This window comes from Rattus norvegicus, chromosome 1 (genome assembly GCF_021556685.1).
Source record: "Rattus norvegicus strain SHRSP/BbbUtx chromosome 1, alternate assembly SHRSP_T2T, whole genome shotgun sequence".
In the NCBI taxonomy this organism is placed as follows: domain Eukaryota; kingdom Metazoa; phylum Chordata; class Mammalia; order Rodentia; family Muridae; genus Rattus; species Rattus norvegicus.
In genome coordinates, this window is record NC_141534.1 from 139,661,155 (window position 1) to 139,674,185 (window position 13,031).

Below are 13,031 nucleotides of genomic sequence, written 5' to 3' on the forward strand. Positions count from 1 at the left end.
AACTACACACCCCATGCTTTGCAACATCCTTCTAGAACCACATCAATTTTTCTGAAAGTTGGCCATCCAAATCACATTTTACTGGACCTCCTGCATGCTCTCTACTAGCCAAAGCATGCTGTCCACATGGCCTCCTGCGAGCATCTTAGCCTATGACATCGGCCTCTCAATGCTGCCTCTAGAGCCCCAGTGCAGCCCAAGCAGACTCTGACCAGACGACAGAATCAAGAAACCCCAACCTTGTAGACACATCTCTCTCTCTTTTTTAATAGCCATTCATAGCAAGAGTTCTGAAACCACCCTCTCTACATTCTACATGGTGTTTCATACCCTGGTTCTCTCTCCACCCTCCTAGCTCTTGAAATTGCACCCAATACCCCACACATCAATCAAAGAAGACACAACTATCGTGCACTTTGGTCCATTGCAAACCTGATCAGCTCTGGTAAAAAGCTAGCATTTTACATAAAGTGGAAATAGGCCACAGTGCAGAGAGCACAGTATGGTGTGGTTTCCTGACGGGCAAAAGAACTTCAGGGAAATGGTTCTTACACTCACAGATGACGCTCTAGCTATTTCCCAAGGTCCCCTTTGTCGAGTCATAAAGATGACCGTTTACGGTCGGGTTGGCTGACACCTTCCTCATCCAGCTCTCCCTCGACGAGCAACTGACAGCACATCTAACGAAGGTTTGCTGAGTGAGAGCCTCCTTTAGAGACAAAATGAGATTTGTCTCTAAAACTTTCAGCTTTGCTAAAAAAGTATTCTCTGCTTCACAATCAGGGTATTCTTTTTTTTTTCTTTTTTTAAGATAAATTTTGCTCCAGTCTTCCTGCAGGATCCCACTGGGTGAAAACGTACATAGGGAAATAAAACCTTCCCTCACTGGCCTCACGGATCTTCTGAAAGCTTTTGTCTCCAGCTGGCTCAGGAGAGAGTACTCATTAGATGCAGCGCGCAAACTCTGTCTCTCGGAGGCCCAGCGTCAGGGCACGCTGCAATCCATCACCCCCAGGAACCTGTCCAAGCTGAGAACCAGAGGCTGGAGGAAGCACGCATACCCACGAGTCCTCCTCCCTGTGAAGCTCTCCTAGCCAACGGAGCAGGACAGCTTGCCAACCCTTCTGAGGCCCGATTTCATTATGGGCAAATTCCTTACTAGGATCCATTGAGAATATTAAAGACAAGCCACCTAAACGTGTTCAGAGGAGACTCCTCGAGTGCATTTCATCCAGCTATGCAGGGACTGGTTAAGATATGTAGACTGCCATGTGGATCTGACAGGAGAGACGGAAGAACAGACAGGTAAGAGACGTGTCACGAGACGTGCCAGGCTGGGTGGCGTGAAAATTCTCCGCTTTGTTGCCCAGTGCACAGCATCAGGTCTCAAAACAATAAGCCAACAAGTCCCCTGAAGAGGACATTTAAAAACACAGATTCCTGAACCCAGACGGAATCTAAGACTATATTCTCAACCATATGCATTTCTGTGTGTATTATACACTGTATGTGCATTATGTGTGCCAGTTTGCATGTGTTTGGGCACACGTATGTACACGCATATGAGCCTTTCCAATTGCTCCTAGAGAGGCAGGTTCTCTCACATGAGTCTAGAGCACAGCAGCACAGCTAGTCTTGCTAACCATGTAGCTCCAGAGAGCCTTTGTCTCTCCACCTCCCAAACATAGAGAATGTAGGCCGGCCCTCTTGCCAAGTTTATGCGGTGCCAGAGGTCGAACCCAGTGTTTCCCACAAGCTAAGTAAGCATTCTACCACCTAAGCTAAATCCCCAGTCCAGATCACATAGCATGCATCTTCAATAAGAGCCCTGGTCTGTAGGAGTCCCTCGGGCTGCACTGCTACAGGGAGGGAAGAGCATCGGTGGCTACAAGATCCCGCACCTGCTCTATTGGCTGGTGTGGCCGTGGCCCTGGCCACCACATAGGCAAAGGTCAGTCAAGGCTGACTTGAGTCAGAACTGAGTAGACTGCTGTCTCTGCAGAGGAGAGGAAGGAAGCCCCAGGTGTGAGAGAAGGAACATGGAAGACCAACACAACTAACACAGCGGACAACTGTGGTGGCCAGAGCGCTGTGCTAGCAATCCCTACAGTACCTGGCATAAAGAAGGGATATGACAGGAGACAGAAATGCCTGTTGGGGGTAGGTGGCTTCCATGCCACAGGCCCAGCAGAGAAGTCTGGCCTGGGTGATGATCCTAGAGTCCTATGCTCAGGGATCATTTGGAAAAGGAGAAACTCTCTGAGAAGACCCGAAAAGGAAGATGTCCTGAGGTATTGAGCGTGCGGCCCATGAAGGCAGAGAGGGGACGGTAGTGTCAAAAGGTCATGAGGGAGTCAGGAGCAGAGTTGATAATCCCTATAAGTCTCAGGCCAGTCAGCTCAGGAGAAAAGGTAATTGCAGCCTACAGTGTGCCATGGTGTGCAGCAAGAGGATCCTAGAAAGTATATATAAGGCATGCACTTCCAACTTCAGATATGTTCACCTGACAGAGGTTGTCTCTTGCAAATCAAAGAGCTTCTGCCTTCAGATATACATGGAGAGAGGCTGGAATGGAGGTGCATGCCCATGGTCCCGTCGCTTGGCAGATGGGGTCAAGAGGATCAAGAATGCTTGCATGGGTTCAATCTCCAGTCATAAAAACTAAGCATGGTGGAGCACACCTGTAATCTCAGCACTGGGGCGTGGAGACAGGAAGATCAGAAGCTTGAAGCTGTCTTCAGGCACGTAGTGAGTTCAAGGCCGGCCTGAACTATATAAGACTCTGTCGAGTGGGGAGGGAATGAGGGAGGGAGGGTGGGAGCGAGGGAGGGAGAGGCAGAGACACAGAGAGAGATCAGTATACAGACAACCTCAAGTTGGGTCAAGAGTTATCTTAATTTTTTTTTATCAATATTCAGCTGAAACTGAGAACAAAATCAAATATCAGCATTATCAAATGAACTTCTGGGATCCGATAATAAATCTCAATGCCTATAAAATGTATTTTATTATTCTAAATGTAGTGGTCGAATTGCAAAAGTTGTACATTTACACTGTGTAATTCTTTGCTCTCTGGAGTAACCACCTGTAAGTTTAATTTTTTTCAAATTCTATTTTTAATGATGGTTCTTAAACACTTTAACCTTCCTTGTAGCCCACCACCCACCAGAGGCAGTGAAAAAGAAAGGAACAGGGAAAGTGGACGAGTTTAGAAAGGTTCTTTGTAGCAGCTCCCATCTGTGTTGTCTGGATATCAGCAGTTCCGTTCACAGGTTAGCAGGCAACGGCAGCTCAATCACTTGCAAACACTTCAGGAGTATGCCCGCAGTCCAGTTCGGTAGAGTCGGGTTGGCAGCAGCGATGACACCAATCAGCAGTGGTAGCACTGACAGCCAGGCCTCAGCCTCGGCTCAAGTCAGCAGGAGGAACACCAGAAGTTCTCGGCTGTGCCTCTCTCAGGGAAGAGAAGATCAGCAAAGATTCGAGAACGACAAGCATTGAACACCTAGCTGAACCAGCAAGCCAAGCTTTCTTTCCGTCACTGTGGAGTCCTATCTCTACCCTTCAAACACCACGTGTCCTCCATGTGCCTTGCCTCGGCATGTGTCTTGCTTCAGAACATGCATCCAGTGTAGCTCAACTACGCAATGTAAGGTGGACCAACACATGTGTGTTGCTAGGAAAGAATCCTTTATCACGTGTCCTTTCACATGCTTGCTTTAGCAGAACATCCTCTCTCCTGCGTCTGCTTCAGTGAAATGTTCCTTCACGAGTCTGCCTTAGTCTTTCCACCCGAGTCCACTTCAGGAAAACACTCCTTCAGGTGTTTACCCCAGCAAAACACCATCCAGCACAACCGACTCTACAAAGAACCCTTAAGTTTCCACTTCAACCACCCCATGAGTGACCTAGGCCATCATCAGATTGTAAAATCTGACACTATACTCAGTAGAATGCTTTGCAGTGTGAATGAGCAGAAACACACTAAAGGACCTACTCTTGATCCAGACCAAGGGACCTGCTTTAGCCACTGCTCTGTTGGCAGATACGAGACGGGTAGTTCACCAACTACGCCTGTGTGCTTTCTATTTAGCCCAGAGAGAGCTGTCTATTCACCCAAAGTCCCTGAAGTGCACTTTGTCTTGCATAACAGCTCCCCCGCCCCCACCCCGCAGGCCACCAAGACTTAAGAAGCCAGCCAGCCTCAGCTTGAGCCCTGGGGTTCTGTAGTACCCAGGCAAGGCCAGGTGAGCAAAGCACACATCAGCAGAATCCAAACTCCCTCTCAGACCTGAAACTATGAGCAGAGTCGGGGGCTGTGACATCCACTAAGGCGCTGGCTTCTGACATAGCAGTGTCTTCACTGCAGCCATGGATGACTAATTGCATGGCTACCTAGCCAACGTTTCTGGGAAGATTAGAATTGTGGCTTTATTTTGACTATATCATTTGGAGGTTTCAAAAGTAATATATCCTTCACAAAGCCATCTTAGCACATCTCTTAATACCAATTGAATTTTTTCAATTGACAAGTGAATGTGTCAGTCTAGTTTTCTATTTGATGACTTGAATGCTATTTTTAATGCCTTTATTGGCATACAGTAATTATGAGTCTCATTATGGCTTTATCATCGTACCTGTATTTAGTGTATTTTGATCCTATTTGCCCCCACTATCCTTTCTTGTCCCACTCCCGCCCCATTTACAGATCCCTTTCTTCTTCCTAACTAATCCTCAGCGTATTTGTGTATATGTGTGTGTGCGTGTGCACAATTGAGTTTCACTGGGGATCCTTACAGGGGAATGGGTAAGAGGTCGTTCACAGGAACCCGAGTACCTCGCCAATGATGCATAACCATGCAACAAGGGAATGAAAATAAATCATGTATGATTATCTACTGAGTGTTAAGAGTACACTGATGAGGCATGGGGTCTCAACTCCCACCCTTCTCCATACATGTGGTAGGGAATCATGGCTCTTGTCAAATCCCTGAAGCCTTTTGAGGTTAGTCTGCCCTCCAGTCTGGTCCTCAGTAGCCCTGCAAACAACTCTTCATTCCCCGCTACCTCTAGGGAGTAGCAATACAGGCCTCTCTCCTGGCCCATCTCCTTTTTCAAATAGCCACTCCTACAGGAGTCAGCTCAGGGCCTGGGCCTGTCGTGACAACACAGGCAGATGTCCTAGATGTGGCCGTCTTCTTGAGATGAATCATGCTTCTTCTCATTTATCCGAAGTGTGCCTTCTAAAATCCAGACTTCCTACCATCCTTAGTCAGAGGATATTTTGAGGCGTTGGGTCCATTCAGCTAATTCTCTAAGAGAAAGGCAATTGTGCAAAACAGATATAAGATGTGACTCAGGTGGAAACTAGGTGAAGCTGTCCAGATCCCCTTCTTGGGGGTCACCTCCAACCTGAGTGCCCACCACCGGGTCATGTGACTCTGAGGTATGGCCCCAAGTCTGCCATCCTCATATCTGTCATTACATTCAGGTCTTGGCACTCTATTTGAATCCTGGGTCCCACTCTGAACCCTAACAGTCGGCAGATACTCAGAGGCCCCATCTAGCCCAGTAGACCATACTCCTAAGGATATCAGGGACCTGTTGTGAAGAGAGAGCAGAATTACAGTGTGACTTGAAGCCAACGAAGCGCCAAGCCTTTCCCTCCCCTATTGCAAGACTCATTGTTTTGCTTTTATAGGTTGAACTCACCCAGAGCCTGATATTCCTTGGGAGAACAGCCGGCTCTCAGGCCCATTCCCATCCCACGTCATTCAGTTAGAGACTATTTCATCTCCCTCCATCTCCACAGGTAGGCACACCCAACCCAAGCCAAGTCCATCAGAGGTTCCTTCTCTGTGACAACAGGGATTGTCTCCTGGTTCTTATTCCAAATAGTAGGAGATGGGAGACTGAGCCAACTGACACAAATGAGATTCACTTCTGAGGCTTTGGACCATAACTTTCTTTCAACTGATGCTGCTATGTAATAGGAAAGAAGCCATAGCTACTGGTAGCCAGTGTGCTGGTCCCCACTGTGTGGGGAAAGCCTGTCCAAAACGCCTCTACTCCAACACAAACAGACTCATTCTGGTACACCTAAAGGGTCACATCTAATAATGCCTGCAACTGACCTACCCATGGTTTCTCAGTGATAAAAAGTGGTAATATCGCCCTGCCCCGTTTTGGCCTGATCTAGTTTTAATTGAGTTTGCATACAATCCTTCCTGTATCTGAAGTAGCCCCGATCTTGCTTTAACCTTAGGATGCATGTTGAACAATTCCTTTTAGAATATGTCTTGCCCATCCTCCCCCGAATAACTTTATCAGTTTGATGTCCCTAGCACCTGCCCCACGGCCCCATGCCTCCTGGGACATCTAGGTTCTCCTAAGCTCTTCTATCCACCAAGGGCTGCTGTCACAAGTAGCTGAGACCTTTCTTCACACTTCTCTTGCAATCAACAATGCCATCCTGCCAGCTTCTCAGTGTGGATCAACCTAGATGACTTAAAGAAGAAAAGCGAGCTGGGAAGTTGTGCACACCCAGCACTCAGCGGCAGAGGCAGGCAGATCTCTGAGTTTGAGGTTACCCTGGCATGGCGGTTTGTATATGCTTGGCCCAGGGAGTGGAATATTAGAAGGTGTGGCCCTGTTGGAGTGGGTGTGTCACTATGGGTGTGGGCTTAAGACCCTCAGCCTAGCTGCCTGGAAGTCAGTCTTCCACTAGCAGCCTTCAGATGAAGATGTAGAACTCTCAGCTCTGTCTGCATCATGCCTGTCTGGATGCTGCCACACTCCCACTTTGATGACAATGGACTGAACCTCTGAACCTGTAAGCCAACCCCAATTAAATGTTGTCCTTTATAACACTTGTCTTGGTCATGGTGCTGGTTCACAGCAGTAAAACCCTACAGAACAAGTTCCAGGACAGTCAAGGCTACACAGAGAAACCCTGTCTCAAAAAGAAAAAAGAAGAAAGAAAGAAAGAAAGAAAGAAAGAAAGAAAGAAAGAAAGAAAGAAAGAAAGAAAGAACAAAGAAACAAAGAGAAAGAAAGAAAATGAAACAATCCAACCAAAATAAAAAAGGACACATCTTTGACAAGCTTCTTTTCAGCATCTGGTGTTCAGGTTTGCCTGACAGCTACACCTGTCCTTACAGAAGGGAATTCTGGAACGTGAGCCAGTGGGGATGCCTAAGCTGGTGAGGTGACAACATTGACAGCTCACCAATGCCTCTCTGTATGTGTGGTCACCTGCCTCCATCCAGATAGAACAGAAGAGTTTTGACCACAGGAAGGAAAGAAGCCCCCAGCCTGTGGTCCATGCAGCTGATTCCCATGTAAATACACTCTCAAAACATTCCCTTGCTGCAGATGACCTGGATCCTAGTTGCCCGAGATTTATTCCCTAAGATCTCATAGTTTAGCTGTCTGTTTGACTCACAAATACCCACAAAGCACTAAATGCAAACCTCCCCACTCCATTTCTTTCAAGAAGCTGCCTCTGCCAACCCAGTGTTCAGGAATGCTGTTCTCTAGGTAAGGCAAGGCTCGTGCCCACTTGAACTCTTATCAGACTACGTTCACCCTGGAATACCAAGCTATTATCATTCCATCACGAGCTAGCAGGGTAGAAGAATAGTTCACAAAGCCCCATCCCTCCCTGAGGATTAATAGGCAGTTGGAGGAAAGATATTCTCTTCAGTGTTGTGGCTAGTCCCAGGCTGCCTATGTTCCTACAAGTCACTCTAAGAAAGCCATTGGGCATCCAAGCAGATGTGGGTAGAATCGTTTCTGCGGTCTGTCTTGCTGTCCTATCTTGGATGAACAGACATGTGTTCACCTTTCCAGGAAAAGTTCACCTGACACTCAAGCCCTCAAAGCAATATTTTCAAACCAAGCCAAGGAACTCAGCTCCTTTTATTTTTTTCATTTTTTTCTTTCTTTTTCTGTTTAATTCTTTGAGACAGGGTCTTGCTCTAGGGCCCACAATGTCCTCAAACTCAGAACCATCCCTCTTGTGTCCTCCAAGCGCCGGGCTTAGAGGCGTGCACCACCGCAACCATTCTGACTCTCCTCTTTCAACATTACCACAGAGCTGAATGTGAGAAGCCGAATGCTGACTGCTCCCTCACCAGGTCCAGCGTACATTCTGTCCTCTCTCGGAGTTCTCATCTACTATGGAATTAACTCCTTCCCTAAAGCTAACGGCTTCCAGGTCTGAACATACATCTAACCGTGACAATGTCACTGAACCTGACTGGATCCGCCCACCTTCACGATATTCTCAGACAACCCACAGATCCCTCCAAACCGGTGTGTTCAAACCAGAGCTCTGTATTTTCTTCCAAAACCTGCTCAATTAACTCTGTCTCTTATCTCAGTCCATTGGTTCAACACTCCCATGTGCTCAAACCATAGTCATGAAAATCATGTGTCAACTCCTTGTTTCCCAGTTGACACTGCATGCTCCATCTCTCACGTCCACTCCTGACCTCCATCCTGCAGCAGCACTGGCTGAGCTACAACAGCAGCCTGGACTCCCATCCCCACCCAAAAACATACTGCCGCCCCATAGCCATGGACATGTCTATAACATAAGCCTCCACCACCTGACTATGATCTTCCAGAGTCAAGTCTACTTTCCAAGCCTGACGTCATAGGCAGCCAGGTACACGCAGTGTCCCTGGACATTCCAGCTACTGCCAGGTCCTTGGTTCTCTGTTACCCAGAAGGGACGCCTTCCCAGGCTCTGTTCCTTACCCTCACTGTTACACACCTTCTACACCTCCTCGAGCTTGAGCATCCCTCTAATGCTACCTTCTTCTCTTGCCTCAGAACCCCTCTGTATGGGATTGCTGTCATTTCTTAGGAATATGAACTCCATGTATTACCCCTAGCTGAATCCCCACCAGCTATCAGAAAACAAAAAGATCAGCAAACGAGTTTCCATTTCCAACCTTGTTAGTCATGTCTCCCTTACTCCTTTAATGACCCCTAAAATGACCTCTGAAAAATGTGGGTCATGGTGCACAGGCAAGACCAATGGGAAGTTGCCATTTCTAGTCTAAAGGAAGGTGCCTCAAACATTGGGCAAAGGGAACCTACCCTTGAAAGGAAAGGAGAGAGCACTACAAACTCCCTCGTACACCAGGGCAACTCAGAGAACACCCCCCCCAAATACCTTCCGCCCCCATGCATTATTTGTGGTCACCCAGGAAACAGGCTTGGTATTTATGGGTCTCAGAGGCTGCTGTCTAGGCAAGCCTCCAAAGGCATCCTCCGGCTTTTAAGAGTGGGCTCTTTTCTTCTATCTCATTAACCAGGAACACTTGATGGTTTAATGCTTGCTCTTCCTCTCACATGCAGAAACGTTAGTGGCTCCTGACTGTGACAGACTTTTTCATTCCCAGGAGGTCACTCCACCTGGAAGTAATCTGCAGGACAGAGAGCTTCAAAATCCTCCACATGACCCCTGGATGAAATGCTAGGAGGGGCATAGGCCCTCAAGCCCCAGGGGCTCCACCTCAGATAGCAGTTTTCCACATGAAAAGACATAGGCATGAAAGGGAAGAATCAAGCCTACTCAACAAACTGTAACCCACCAAGTAGTGCTTTGTGGTAAGGTCTCATAAAATGCATGCCTTTATGAGCACACTCATTTTTATGCGTCCCTCACAGGGATCACTGTGGGTGAACAGCCTTCACTCACAGCACTGGAACTCACAGCCAGGGGCAGTTCCAGAGTCAAGAAGTCAAGCAAAACAATGGGAAGGCTAAGGCAAGAAGAAAACCAGCCATCCACTGATTCACTCAACCAACAGCTACTACTGTGTGGCAGCTCCCACTATGTGAAAGGTTTTGCAGCGGAGGTAAATAAGACAGACCAGTACTGTCCCCTTATGTTACACTGTGTCAGCATGATCCACAGTGGAAAGGTCTGTGAAGCTCCTCAAAGCCAGTTAAGTTTGGCTTTGATACCAAGGGCACCCTAAAGTCACTGAGGGCTTTTGAATTGGCAAGTGACGTCATCTGATTTATATTTTGTTTGTGCCATCTGGCAGATGGTGAAAGCATGGGTTGTTGGCACAGTGATAAGAGCTGAGAGATCAAGTTGGGGTGGTGTAATAGATCCAGCACAAGGGAGCAACAGAGTGGTGACTCCCTGGGTGGCAGATTGGCATGGAGTTACACTAGTCCTTGGGGTACACCAGTGGGTGCCACATAAAAGAAACAAGAAGGAAAAGCATCAAGATGTCTCTTTGTTTCCACTTGAGCAATCAACAGAACATATGCTATTTCTGAGATGAAAAGAGCTGAGTAGGAAGAATAATCATTTTTCCGTTCTGAGCTAGATATTTTTACAGCTGAGATGCCCAACTACCGACGTGCAGAAAGCAACCGGTCGCATCAGTCTGAAGCTCAGGCTAGGAGGGAGAGCCTGAGCTAGAAGTAGAAATAGCCTTAGAAGCTAATGGCAGAAGTATGATGGCGTGTGTTGAACCAGCAAGGAACCAGACAATCGATGGCCCCAGAGTTTCCATTCTAGAGACAAACTTACTTCCAAATGGAAATGTAAAAAGATTTTTGACAGAGCTGTATCACTATCTTCAACATTTTCAGATTTCCTGTTCTTCGAAAGAGGGGTCACCATCCAGCAGAAGGATCAGCTCCCCAGTCCCTGTTCTGAGCCAACGCACCCATCACGGTCTCAGACAGATCGTGGTTCACACATATTGAAGCCCCCATGTTCTCCTGTAAGAGATGATGTGACTGTGGTCCTTTCACCCTCCGTTTGAAGCCAACTCATTCTGAGGCTCACATTCTTAGGTCAATATAATGCTAGGGACAGTGGGGAACAGGTGCTTAGAAATATTCAACAAGTCCCTACAACAAAAAATTCTTTTAGGGCTGGAGAGATGGATCAACAGTTAAGAGCACTGACTATTCTTCCAGGGGTCCTGAGTTCAATTCCCAGTAACCACATAGTGGCTCACAATCATCTGTAATGGGATCCGATGCCCTCTTCTAGTCTGTCAGAAGATAGCAATAGTGTACATACATACATAAAATTAATAAACAAAACTAAGAAAGAAGGAAGGAAGGAAGAAAGAAAGGAAGGAAGGAATTCTTTTACGGCTGAGTGTTGGTATTCTGTCTAAGGTCCACCCCCATAGCTACCTGGAAACAGCCAGGTATGCTCCACCCCACAGTTGCCTAGCAACTGTCTGCTGTGCCTGACTATAAAAGGGGCTGCTTGCCCCTCCTCCCCCTCTTGCTCTTTGTTCTTCCCTGCTCTTCCCCTCTTCCCTATCCCTTCTCTCCCTATCGATGCCCCCCTTCCCTCCACATGCTCATGGCCGACCTTTCCTCTCCTCTCCTCTCCTCTTCTTCTTTAATTAAACCTTTCCACGTGGAACCATGTTGGCTTGGTGTGCTTTATCTGGGCGCGAGCAGAGATTTAAACAACACTGGACCTTGTAGCACACACCTTTATCACAATGCTAGGAGGCAGAGGCAGGTGGGTCTCTGTGAGTTCGAGGCTGGCCTGTTCTACACAGTGAGCTCCAGGATAGTCAGGGCTATGCAGAGAGAACCTGTCGAAGGGGTAGGAGGAAGAGAGAAGGAGAGAGAGATGAATTCTTCCATAAAGTTGAAGAAGTCAGACAAGAAGAACACGGTAAAGACCCTTGCTGATGGCTCGCACAATGCATCTCCTAATGTCCCTTCTCAACTCACAACTCAGCTCTAATGCTGGGCAGACACTTCTTGTGGTGGGGGCAGCTCAAGCGTTACTGATCATTTTCTCTTGTGCTACAAGCAAAGCTCCTGCGGGTTTACAAGGACAGAGATAAAGAAAATTACCCACTAAGTCTGCTCCTCGAGCTTCAAGCCTAGCACTAACATTGAGACTGCTTATGGCTTACTGCTCCAAGGCTGTTTCCCTCTGGGGGGGCATGAGGATGTGGACAAAGCAGGAAGGAAATAAGAAAGAGTGACTGGCAAGCCAGGAAAGATATTGATATTGAAATTAATTGTAAATAACTGTCGATTTCAAACTATGCACAGAATCCAGAAGTAAAACCTACAGGGAGAAGCGCCACAGAGGTAAAGAGGGGGTGAGAAGGCACGCCTGGGTTCTACCATAGAAAAGATAGAAGCCCTGTACATACCAGAGCAAAGATGGCCCCCACCCCAAGAACATGCTGCACTAAATAAGCCCTTTACAGCAGGCCGCCTACGGTATAATTCCATTTTTATGCAATATAGCTTGTATCTACAATCAACAAATCCATAAAGCCGGAAGGTAGATTCATGGATTCATGGAGCTACAGGGGAAAGGAGAATTGTATTGTCAGGAATGACGGACAACATTTAAAAATTGATCAGGAAAAAAATGGCTGCCTAGTACTAACTGGGGACATATTAAAAACATGGCTGCGATGTATAATATGTGAGGTCAATTTCACCAAAGTTGTCATTTTTCAAATACCTGAAGCAGCTGTTCTTGTCGTACATGTTTGGGCTGGTAATAGATGCTGTTTAATTCTGAATGACGGAAAAGGAATCTGACTATTGATTCCACTACTGAAGTAAGTGCCACTCCCCTGTCACAAGAGAGCAGGGAGCAATCAAGAACTGCTCAGAACACCCAGTGTGCTGAACTCCTTCCAATCTCCCTGGGGATTGGGAGGGATGTCAGAGTTCGTTTGGAAGACATGATCCAATGAAGTATATAAGTTCCACAATAAATGACACTCTCGTCAGTTCTAATATGCACACAAACCAAGTTTTTTCCTGGAGGATGTGAGCGTGGGTGGCAGGCTTGCACGGAGGAGGAGGGATGGAAGTGCCATCAATGGATGCGTGGGAAGATGCTGGAAGCCGTGGCAGTGGGGTTTGCACTCATGTCAAAGAAGTTGTGTGACTAGCTGCTCATTCTGCTGGGAGCTGCAACCAAAGTGGCCTTGATAGATTGAAAGCTGACCTGCTTGGCTCTCAGTGAAGACTCTGATACGTACCCCTGCCCA